This window comes from Silene latifolia, chromosome 10 (assembly GCF_048544455.1).
Source record: "Silene latifolia isolate original U9 population chromosome 10, ASM4854445v1, whole genome shotgun sequence".
NCBI lineage: Eukaryota > Viridiplantae > Streptophyta > Magnoliopsida > Caryophyllales > Caryophyllaceae > Silene > Silene latifolia.
In genome coordinates this window covers 88,506,953-88,519,012 of record NC_133535.1, presented here as the reverse complement: position 1 = coordinate 88,519,012, position 12,060 = coordinate 88,506,953, and positions in this window count along the sequence as shown.

Below are 12,060 nucleotides of genomic sequence, written 5' to 3'. Positions count from 1 at the left end.
TAATTGGAACTCTAGGCCTTGTTTCGATTCGATAAGAAAAGGGGGGATCCCTCAATTTCCCTCCTATCTTATTCCTTAACCAAAACAAAGGATTTTCAATCACTCCTTTTCCCTTCCCCTTTTATCCTTCCAAATCATCCTGTCAAAACAAGCCCTTATTGTAGTCATTTTTCATATGAATTATGGTCAAATGAAGACCAATTGGTAATTCAGGAGTATATGCTTAATAATTTAGGCAAATATAGTTGCTTGTTTCAAGGTGATTGCCATTAAAGATGTAGTGTTTTAAAAGACAATGACGTTTGTTGATCAAAATGATTCTTTGGAAATTCCTAGCCGATTCTTGAAATTTGTGCTATTTGAAGCTTATGAGCCCCTCTTCCTCATGTTGAGACTTTGAATGATTAGGACATAACTTGCGCTTTGAAGGTAATTTCATTGGCTCTGAAGTTAACGACTTTTTTAACTGACTGTTTCCCTATCTTAGATTAATGTTTTAAGAATAAATTGATGTTAATATGTAGACGGGAATGCATACGGGATTGTGATGATTTGGTATTCTTTTTCCAATTATGATTCCTGCTAATATTTTATCAAATAAACTTTATGGTTTAATTATTTTCATAGGAAATTGAAATTTTTTATCTTTTGGGAGGTGGATTTAAGCTTACCATTGCTTAAAGCGGCTGTGTTTAGGTGTTACAAGATTGTTGGACTCTGAGGTCTTTTTGAGACGTTTTTTTGAAGTCATATTTGTTGATGGATGTTGGAGATATGAGTGCATTTGATACTAGTCAATTTTCTTCGAAGTTGCTGTAGTGTACCTTCAATGAAGTTATTCGGTAAATTACAAGGAGTTACGTTAATCTTATCTCAAATTACTGCTCGACTAGTCCTCCTCATTACCCTCTTACATCTAGAGTTTAGCCGGTTAAGTATTTAGTTTTCATACTGGTGACTGTAAATGAAATTGCATTTTTGTTTTCGTTAGTACCTTTAATTTTCTGTTGTCTTTGCTTTATCGCTGTTAGTAGTTTTGAGAGGGTTTGGAATGCTGATGTAATAATGACTGGAATGTACTGTAATCTGTTAGTAAGCCATGATCCATAATTTTCTATGAGCTTTTTAGAATTATGTCAAAATGATATGGAATAATGGGAGTACGAGTGTACAACTTATTGCCTGCATATTTTTGCTGAATGCTATAAGATTGTTTATTTTTTTTCCAACAAAATGAAATATCATTACTTTTTTTAAAATATAGTTAAAAAGGGATCATAAATATTAAAAAAACCCAATATGGATGACTTAGTTTTTTATCCCTTACATTCTTAAGAGTATGTGAGATACGCTGGCTGCGTAAAGTATATTGCACAATCGTTTGTTGTGAATATCAAGAGTGTAGGTACTGAAGTCTTTTGAGCTGATTCCATAGCTTGAATTAGCGCCATTGCCTAAGCTTAAAGTTCTGATGCAGTCATAATATATACTTCTTTCTCAGTGATTATTTGCTTACCTCTATTCATAGTGTATTGCCTAAGGTTGTACATCTACTTCATCTGGAAGGTTGATGTTAGTTTTAAGAAGAATGGGTGTTTCGGGTTTGAGGTATTTGTATTGATTATTGCTTGTTATTATGAGTGTGATGTTTTTATTGGTGATGTAGAATGATCCCAACTTGTAGAAGTTGATAAAATACTTCTGCCAGTATGGGCACTACGACCATGAAGTCGGCGAGGATGAGACAGAGGAAGTGGTAGCTGGAGTGGAGGGTTAGGGCTTGGAGTTTGATGTAGTCACATGGCGGAATGGGAAGATATGATAGGAAGAGGAGTGGAGGTGCATATAGCCGATATAGGGTTAATTTGTAACCCAGGTTGAGGGTGGTTGTCGAGGTTATAAGGATTTGAAGTAACATGTTGGAGAATGGAGAACTATGCTCCTCTTTGATCTAATAGTGTACTTGCTTATGATGTACCGTAATTTTTTTTTTTCATTTATCTTTTTACTCTTGAAAATAATATCTGAATCTTTTTTCAAAATGTTTTCGAAAATAAAATAATTAGCAAAACGAGTTTAGGAAAACTAATTTAGCAAGGTAAGGTCACATTATAAAAGAAATGCATCTGAAGAGGCGTGTTTTCGACTTGGCCTAAACAATTTAATAAGAGTTGTAACAACTAACAATACGCCATGGGGAGCCTTGTGGACTGTGGTAACTCTCTTTTAAACACAAACATGCCATTCGGAGTGATTTGTCTCTTTACTGTATGATCATTTTAAAATATTTAATTTCATGTCAGACCGTCAAATTGACAAGAACAGAAAATTATGAAGGGATTAATAAGTTAAAATTGTGAAATGAAAAGGTGTTAATTAATTCAGTAATTATTGTCGTGCTCATGACAGTTATAAAATCGATCAACACAATTTTTTTTTTTTTTTGATGACTGTAAAGAAAGGTTTACAATTTCATTGCATGACGGGCCATGTCATGCGCAATATTATTAAAATGCCTAGGAATGTAAGAGAAACCTAAGCAATGGAAGTAAACATAATGACTCGTAAAATCCTGTAGGATACCCTTTATGATATGGTTCTCCTTCTCAAGCCCTGATATCCCTGAAATCAGGAGACAGTCAGACGCCACTTCAAGATGTAGGATAACCTTGTTCTCTGCTCACCTTAAAACCTCTAAGATGCCCAGAGCCTCCGCCTGTAAAGTCGATTCCGCTCGCATTTTCCAGCATTCCTGGACAACCATCACCTCAGTGCTATCGTACCCATTCTGCAGCAGCATTGTAATTTTTATCCCAACTCGCATCTACCTTCACCCGTGTTACCCTACATTGGTTACACTTTCCAACAATGTATATCGGGTGACCATAATGTCTTGGGAGAGGACTACCTCCCCCCAGCTCTATAGTGAATGGCACTTTTTTATTTCTGTCAGCCTCCATCTGAAGCCCCCGTAAGTTGGCCTCGACACTCACGACAATGGACTGAAAAAGCACATGTGTGGCGATCGATTCCCCTCTAAAGACTGTATTATTTCGAAAGGTCCATATACCCCAAAGCGTAGCGAGGAACCTAAGAACCCTATGCTCACCCTCCTGGAGATTTTCTAAGAACCGTATCCAGTTAATGATCCAGTCTCCAATAGTAATCATTTTAGATCCTTCCATCCTAATTCCTAATTCTGATCCTGCCCATGCTCTAGAGGAGACACCACAATCCCTAAAAACGTGTTCAATCGATTCAACTTGATTCTGGCTATCAATGCACATCCTACACTCAAAATTCTCCCCGATCTGTCGTTTTTCAAATTCCTTACCCACAAGGAGAGTATTTGTAATAATCTTCCAAAGAAGAATCTTCCATATGCTTGGTCCTGGCAAGTTCCATAGACGTGATTTGCAAAATTCTTTCCCCTGCTCATTTATCCTTGTCTTATCTTTAACAGATGCCTTCTTTTTTAAGAACTCCTGAAACACAATGCCATAACCACTCTTAACAGAATACTCCCCATCATTTGTGTACGGCTAGAACACCTCATCCTTTTTCCCTGACGGGCATCGTGGCATTGCCAGAATACGAGCAACATAATTCTCTTGAAACAGAAAATTCGGGAGGGGCACGTTCCAGGTATGATTAGAAAGCCAGAGGTTACTAACTCTTAGTTCTCCCAAATGAAGAAAATTCGAATCTAGTAAACAGTCTCTTGGCTCAGGTTTCATACCAATCACCCAATTAGAGGTCCAGATATTCAAGGTAGACTCCAAACCGCTTCCATCCAATATTTTCCATTATCAGCTCCAAATCATACAAAATACTTCTCGCCCCCCAAAATTAATGAGGTGCCTTTTTCTCTCATTACCTTTATCAAAGGGAAATACTGAAATTATCTTTCATTACCTTAGAAGTAAAATACGGCGTCAAAGTAAGTTACCGAAATTATCTCTCATTACCTTATAAAAGGAAAATATTGTAATTGTAACACCCCCATACTCCAAGTGCCTTACTAGGACCACTTAAGGCATGGAAGTGCTACCATCTCGGTTACCCGAGGCAATGATATTCATAAGACAATAAAGAAACGTACTTTAAAAGTAAACATAGTTTAAGTGATTACATGATCAAAACCAAAAGCGATAAATCGAAATACAAGGTTCTCGGACGGTCTCCATCGCTAAAACTATCAAAGCTACAAAACACCGTCGACACAAGCGGAAGACTTCTAATCGCCACGTGATGACTCATCCCCTATCCCATACGCGTCATATCATACATGCTCAATAATCGCTCACCACCCCGAATGGATCACCACGAGTTTTTAAAACATTAAACGGGGTCAAGTACTAATCACACAATTTATATAACCAACAAAGATAAAGAAACAACACGGCTCAAACAAATACACACAATCACCCACACCAATCAATCTCCGTCACCGATCGTCCCTTTGGACCAGACCGCCAAATGTGGGGGACCGGCCGTACCCACCAAATCCCCGCTCATCATACCGAGCGATAACCCTGTCCCATTAATGTGCACATCCCCTCCCGTGGCGGGTTCCACTGAGGGCGAAACTAGGGCGTGAAGCCACTCCCGCAAGTGACTCCACTCAGCCGAGAACGCATCTCGAGAACCAGTGACAAACAATCACAACCATCAACAACAATCAATCAACAACCGTCATAAAACCAATACGATAATAATCAACAATTACACAACACCAACAATGCATTATGGGACTAATACTGAGTAGGGAAACCCTACCTGGAATGCAACACAAACATCAGACGATCTAGCAGCTGTCTCAAAACCTTTCCTCCACGAACCCTTCTCCTATACACATAATCATACAATCACTACCACATAAACATAAACATAGAAAACCCCCAATCCCAAAATTAGGGTTTAACGAAACTTAACGAAATACTATAAAATTGGTATGTAGATCTTACCCTTGACGCAAGGAACACTATGATGCAAAGAACGAGATGATCCGACACTCCTAGCCTTGGGGATTTGCCAACAACGCAACGAGAGAGAACTACGTAACTCCTTTTTCTTTTGAAAGGTTTAGAAAGGATAAAAGTGATTAAAGAAACTGACGGAAACCTTTTATATTAAACTTGCGTTATTAGCAAAACCCGACAAAACAACCCCGTAAAACACACTTACTCGATCGAGTAACTGACGTACTCGATCGAGTGCCGCCTACTCGATCGAGTACCAAGGCTACTCGATCGAGTACCCTACAGGTCAGAAACTATTTTAAACTGCAACTCACCCTTACTCGACAGAGTAAGGCCTACTCGATAGAGTACCCAGAGACTCATAAAACCGTAGTATTACAGTCTTCCCTCCTTAAAAAGAACTTCGTCCCCGAAGTTCAACCCATACATAAAAACAAACATACTAACTTGGTCAAGACGCAACAAAGCTACTAAGAACTCAAAACAAAACCCCAACTTATAAAACATGAAACCATGAACCCTTAACACCAACTCCACCAACTATTCCTACCTCCCCACATCGCTCACGATGTCGTATCAACTACATCATAAACTCTCCTGACACTAACTCCATACACTACCAACTACCATCCTCTAACGCTGCTAGCTCCATAATATATCATCCACTACCAAATCCAAAATCAAGACACTCATAGACATCAAACGGAATGTTACATTCTACCACCCTTAAAAGGAACTTCGTCCTCGAAGTTTACTCACACTCATAACCTCATCATCCAACTGTCAACACTAGTGAAATATTCTCACACTCCTAAACATCACACTACTACAAGCACGGCCATGGCCTTTTAACAACATCAACCACAAAATATACAACTTCATTCTTTATGCTACACCAACACTCTATTGTGAATATACTACCATATGCACAACTATCAAAATCTCTTTTATCGCATCCTACTCCTCTTAAGATAAATGTTATGTCCTCGTAACTCACTAATACTATATCCTTAGTTATATCTTCTCATTATTCTCATCACCATCACATGTCATAGATAACCACCTATACTCTAAGCACTCGCCATGCATATATCCAAGGCTCTCTTACTTAAACAATTCTCATACTTCAATTCACTCGTCACACCCCTAACCTGTACCTCAAAATCTTTAGCTTAACCCAAAACTTCAACTTTTCCACATTACCGCAATACGACATACCTCTCTATATAAACTATATAAAACTCTCATCGTCAAAAGCATAACTCACGATCCACACTTGTTACGTACACTCACACTAGCTCCTCAAGTTCTTTTCTTTCATTACCACAAAACTCATACATAACTTAACATGACACCAAATCCCAATACCCTGCATTCACTATCTCAACAAAAGATTATGAACCACCTGTCGCTTTCAGATCATTACAACACATGTTCCACGAATCACTTGCCATGACTATGACTACCGATGCCTCATCTTAAAAAAAGATCAAAATTACTGTAACAACTTCTCACAACTATGTCCCATCAACAGAATGTCACTATACCATGACAACAACGGAAACATATACAACTCTCTTTCATATCATACTCTACCCTCATTCCAAAACTTAACTGCTAAGAAACATCAATAAACAAAACAACTATCTATCTGTACAAACTGAAACTCACAGGAAGCCACATTAGACAAAACAACAATTTATGTGTAACTGGTATGTACTTTCGAAACTCGAATCATAAACATCCCGCCTACTCCACCACAACCGGTGACGGCATCGCAACACCGCCACCAACAGCCACACCGCAGTGCGAAAATACCCGCATCACAACACTAAATACCGTGTCCGGATCACCACCCGAGGCACCACAACCACATCGATAGTCATCACAACTTACACTATCCCATAAGCACTGACTCAACATAACTTCTCGGACAAGAAAAACTTACTCAAATCCACTTTACTAAATCACAAAGCAACATATTATATGAATTAAACAGATAATAACCTCATGAACATCATCCCCTTACCCTATCACGGAATAACATACATCACGAATACATACAAGTATAACCAGTCATGCCAGATCAATCAAATGATTACTTTTTGAATATCATTCAATTAAATTACCGTGTCCAACATATATCACGAACATTGAGATAATGACTTTATAACTATCACACCATACCACTTCCCGTGAGGTCGGAACCTCGCACAAACATTTATACATATCATAGACCCGTAATCACATCCACCTAGTCACCCCGATCACGTAAGTTACCACTCGATAAAGGTTACCTGTCGCTCGAGCTTAACTCATATGCCCCTCATAACATATTCCCCCATTCGCATAACCATCACCTCATGCCAAGTATAACCATACCATTACTATTCAACTATTAGCACCCGCCTCATCTGACCACATCTTATACTTCCTTACAACCATACATATCAATCCGGCCTTTACAAAATCAACCTCATTAGAATTGCTACCTTTCTAATATACCATCACCCTTAACCACTAGTCACAAACCATAACACTACCACTGTCCGGGCATCAAACCTCTTACACTCATCTCTAAACATCACGATTTCTTTCCTATCTGTGGTTAACATCCCAAATAACGAACATCAAATCCATCAACAACATTACCTCAACATTCTTCCCAATACTATCCTTAATTGTATAGTCACCCGACTCACCACCAAAATCTCATATCATGCAGATATTCTACCAACTTCTTACTCCCTTAATTCCTCGAAACTCATGATTAATCATGTTGTCCTGAAACTTCTGTATAACCATTAATTTACTTACTCTTGATAGTATCATACATCTCGACGATTCCTTACTTTTATGTCACATAACTCCTGTCAACATTTTCCTAGTTTTACTCCCCTCATTCTTTTCTTTTACACTTGACAAAATCAATTAACTATTCAACTCCTTATCACTTCTACCTAAATCTTTAGTGTTCCGGTTACTTTCCCATTGCTCCAAGACTCACATCTCATTATTTTATATCGATATCATCTCACTCTTTCTTAGCATGGATCTTCCCTTATAATGCTATCACTCACACTTGCCACTAATCTATCCATAAAATCAACGTTTAATGTTCAACAATTGCATCTCCCTTTTTACAACTCTAGAAATCAAAATTCCTTTCATACCGCTAATTGTCCAAGGAAATCCCACAATAGTTTCACCTCTTAATATACCAAATCTCCCAAACTCACTCACTGTCTACAAATCCACCTCGCGACATGTCTCCACAAAATTCACTATATACCACTCTTCTCAACCCCTTTAAAACGAACTTTCACTATGTATATTCTTAACCCACACGACTCCTAACCATCTCCCTCCATAATTCTTTACACATCTCAAGTTGCTACTATCCACATCCTTACTCTCAATCCTTTCATTCTCACGTTCCTTAGACTCACATCATCCCTTGCCCATATTCACTTACTTTTACGTTACTCAATACACAATCATATCACTCATCTCATCTCATCTCAGAAAACATGTTCTATGTCTCAATTAGCCATAACGATCTTCCTTTTCTTTTTCCACTATCTATCGCAACCACATATAACTCATGTCCTCCCACCGAATTCATACTCACCACAGGTGTCACTCACTACACCACAAGATTGGGTAACTTACGCGTCAAGACCAACATACATGTAAAACAATGCATAAAGAAGCAAAGTAACACCTTTGAATTAAACATAATATGCAACGAAGACAAAAGATAGGCATATGACCCAAAACAGGGGTCACTAGATCGAGTACAGGCCACTCGATCGAGTAAGGGACTTACTCGATCGAGTAGGTGAAGATCAGAAGCACGTAAAACAAATCACCAGGGCTACTCGATCGAGTAACTAACGTACTCGATTGAGTGCCGCCTACTCGATCGAGTACCAAGGCTACTCGATCGAGTACCTACGCATTTCTCAGCACTGTCCAGTTTTCGTAAAACAGCCATAACTCACTCATTTCTTGGTCGTTTTGGGCGTGTGACCTATCGTTAGAATCGTAAAAGAACAAGCTATCACCTCCAAGTGGAATCACGTTAAAATAATTTCTAAATATCAAGTTATAACAGTTTAAAGACAACCTCTTTATAATCGAAAAACATAACTAATTAATTTTACCTCCAAACAACTTAAACGACAACATGATAAACAAAAACAACCCAATACTCATAAAACCAGTAGTCCCAATCACATGTTACAATTTTCGAAAGCAAAGCAACAACATTCATCATGCAAATAATTTATTTAACTTGCCAATCATGACCTACCCACATGCTTTTATTCTATCACTTTTCGTAAACAAAACATACTCATACATTACAAATCCTATTTCCATGTTACTAATACAACAATATTACAAATACACTTCGTCACCTAAACATATTCATAATCACAAAATTCATATTCTCGTGCAATTGTCACTCCATCTTTTCCAATCAATTCATCCATTTCCACCACATTCTTCATACAACATATACATATGAACAATAGTAGACATGTATAAGAAATCATTATATAAAATTACACAAACAAAATTATATATAATCATATCACATATGAACTACTTCCTTTTCCACCACATTACTCATCATTCTCATACACTTTTCTAACAATTCCAACCAACATTGTAAACCAACTATCATGCAACATGCTTTCAATCAACAACATACGAAATCACATCATCACCATCTTTTCTACACATTCCCCATTATCCACATACGTACACCCACTGATTCATGTCACACATCACTATATAGATACACAATTCATAAGATAAACACATAGCGATCCCGACTCATATCCCATGGTGACCAGTTCAAAATTGTAGGGCGAGTTCGCGACTTTAGGACGTCTCTCAAGTCTTTGCATTAGCTCCTACAACTTCTACCTCGGGTTCATTTTAATTGACTCCCTTTGTTCATTGGATTCATTGGTTACAGGTTTCAGGATCGTCGCTCTGATACCATTTTGTAACACCCCCATACTCCAAGTGCCTTACTAGGACCACTTAAGGCATGGAAGTGCTATCATCTCGGTTACCCGAGGCAATGATATTCATAAGACAATAAAGAAACGTACTTTAAAAGTAAACATAGTTTAAGTGATTACATGATCAAAACCAAAACTGATAAACTGAAATACAAGGTTCTCAGACGGTCTACTGCTAAAACTATCAAAGCTACAAAACACCGTCTGACACAGCGGAAGACTTCTAACTGCCACGTGATGACTCATCCCAGCTATCCCATACGCGTCATATCATACATGCTCAATAACTGCTCACCACCCCCGAATGGATCACCACGGCTTTTAAAACATTAAACGAGATCAGTACTAATCACACAATTTATATAACCAACAGTACAGTAAACAACACAGCTCAAACAGTCACACACAATCACCCACACCAATCAATCTCCGTCACCGACTGTCCACTGGACCAGCCCTGCCAGTGGGGGACCGCAGCCGTACCCACCAAATCCCCGCTCATCATACCGAGCGATAACCCTATCCCATTAATGTGCACATCCCCTCCCGTGGCGGGTTCCACTGAGGACGAAATTAGGGCGTGAAGCCACTCCCGCAAGTGACTCCACTCAGCCGAGAACGCATCTCGAGAACCAGTGACAAACAATCACAACCATCAACAACAATCAATCAACAACCGTCATAAAACCAATACGATAATAATCAACAATTACACAACACCAACAATGCATTATGGGACTAATACTGAGTAGGGAAACCCTACCTGGAATGCAACACAAACATCAGACGATCTAGCAGCTGTCTCAAAACCTTTCCTCCACGAACCCTTCTCCTATACACATAATCATACAATCACTACCACATAAACATAAACATAGAAAACCCCCAATCCCAAAATTAGGGTTTAACGAAACTTAACGAAATACTATAAAATTGGTATGTAGATCTTACCCTTGACGCAAGGAACACTATGATGCAAAGAACGAGATGATCCGACACTCCTAGCCTTGGGGATTTGCCAACAACGCAACGAGAGAGAACTACGTAACTCCTTTTTCTTTTGAAAGGTTTAGAAAGGATAAAAGTGATTAAAGAAACTGACGGAAACCTTTTATATTAAACTCGCGTTATTAGCAAAACCCGACAAAACAACCCCGTAAAACACACTTACTCGATCGAGTAACTGACGTACTCGATCGAGTGTCGCCTACTCGATCGAGTACCAAGGCTACTCGATCGAGTACCCTACAGGTCAGAAACTATTTTAAACTGCAACTCACCCTTACTCGACAGAGTAAGGCCTACTCGATAGAGTACCCAGAGACTTATAAAATCGTAGTATTACAGTAATAATTGGAGAAAAATTAAAACATGTATTTGTCGAACCATTGCGTCAATAGGGTTGTATTGTTTGATTTGTTGAAAGAATTTTCATTGCGCAGACAAATTTTATTTTATACGATTTACCGCTTTATGTGAGTCAAAGAATAAATAAACAATTGGCATAATGTAGGCGTTTTTTATATTAGGGATACAAATTATTTTCTCAAACCACATGATTAACCTAATAGCAAACACTCTAAGGCCCTGTTTAGTAAACAACAGATTAATTTCAGTATAATCAGATTTTATCAGAAGGTTTGACCAGAACTAATTTGAATGTTTGGTAATTAGCAGATTACGATTAGTAGATTGTTAATTTTCTTTGTAAAATGGAGAAAAAATTCTTATTTTAAAATATGCTAACCAATATGCTGGGGTAAGCAGCATATTATAAAACAACATATTGACCTCAAATATGTTGTTTCAATATGCTGTTTACCAAACACTAAAATTAGCATATTGATTGGTCAAACATGCTAAAACCTTTGAATATGCTAAAAATTGGCCAATATGCCGTTTACCAAACAACGCCTAAATCGTGGTCGGTATTTGTAGTTGGTGTAGGTACAAGCTGTCTGACTCACCCATTCAAAACTCTACCCCCATCGAAAACTTGTACGAACGACGAAGGGGTGTTTGTACAGTAGTGAAGGGGTGGT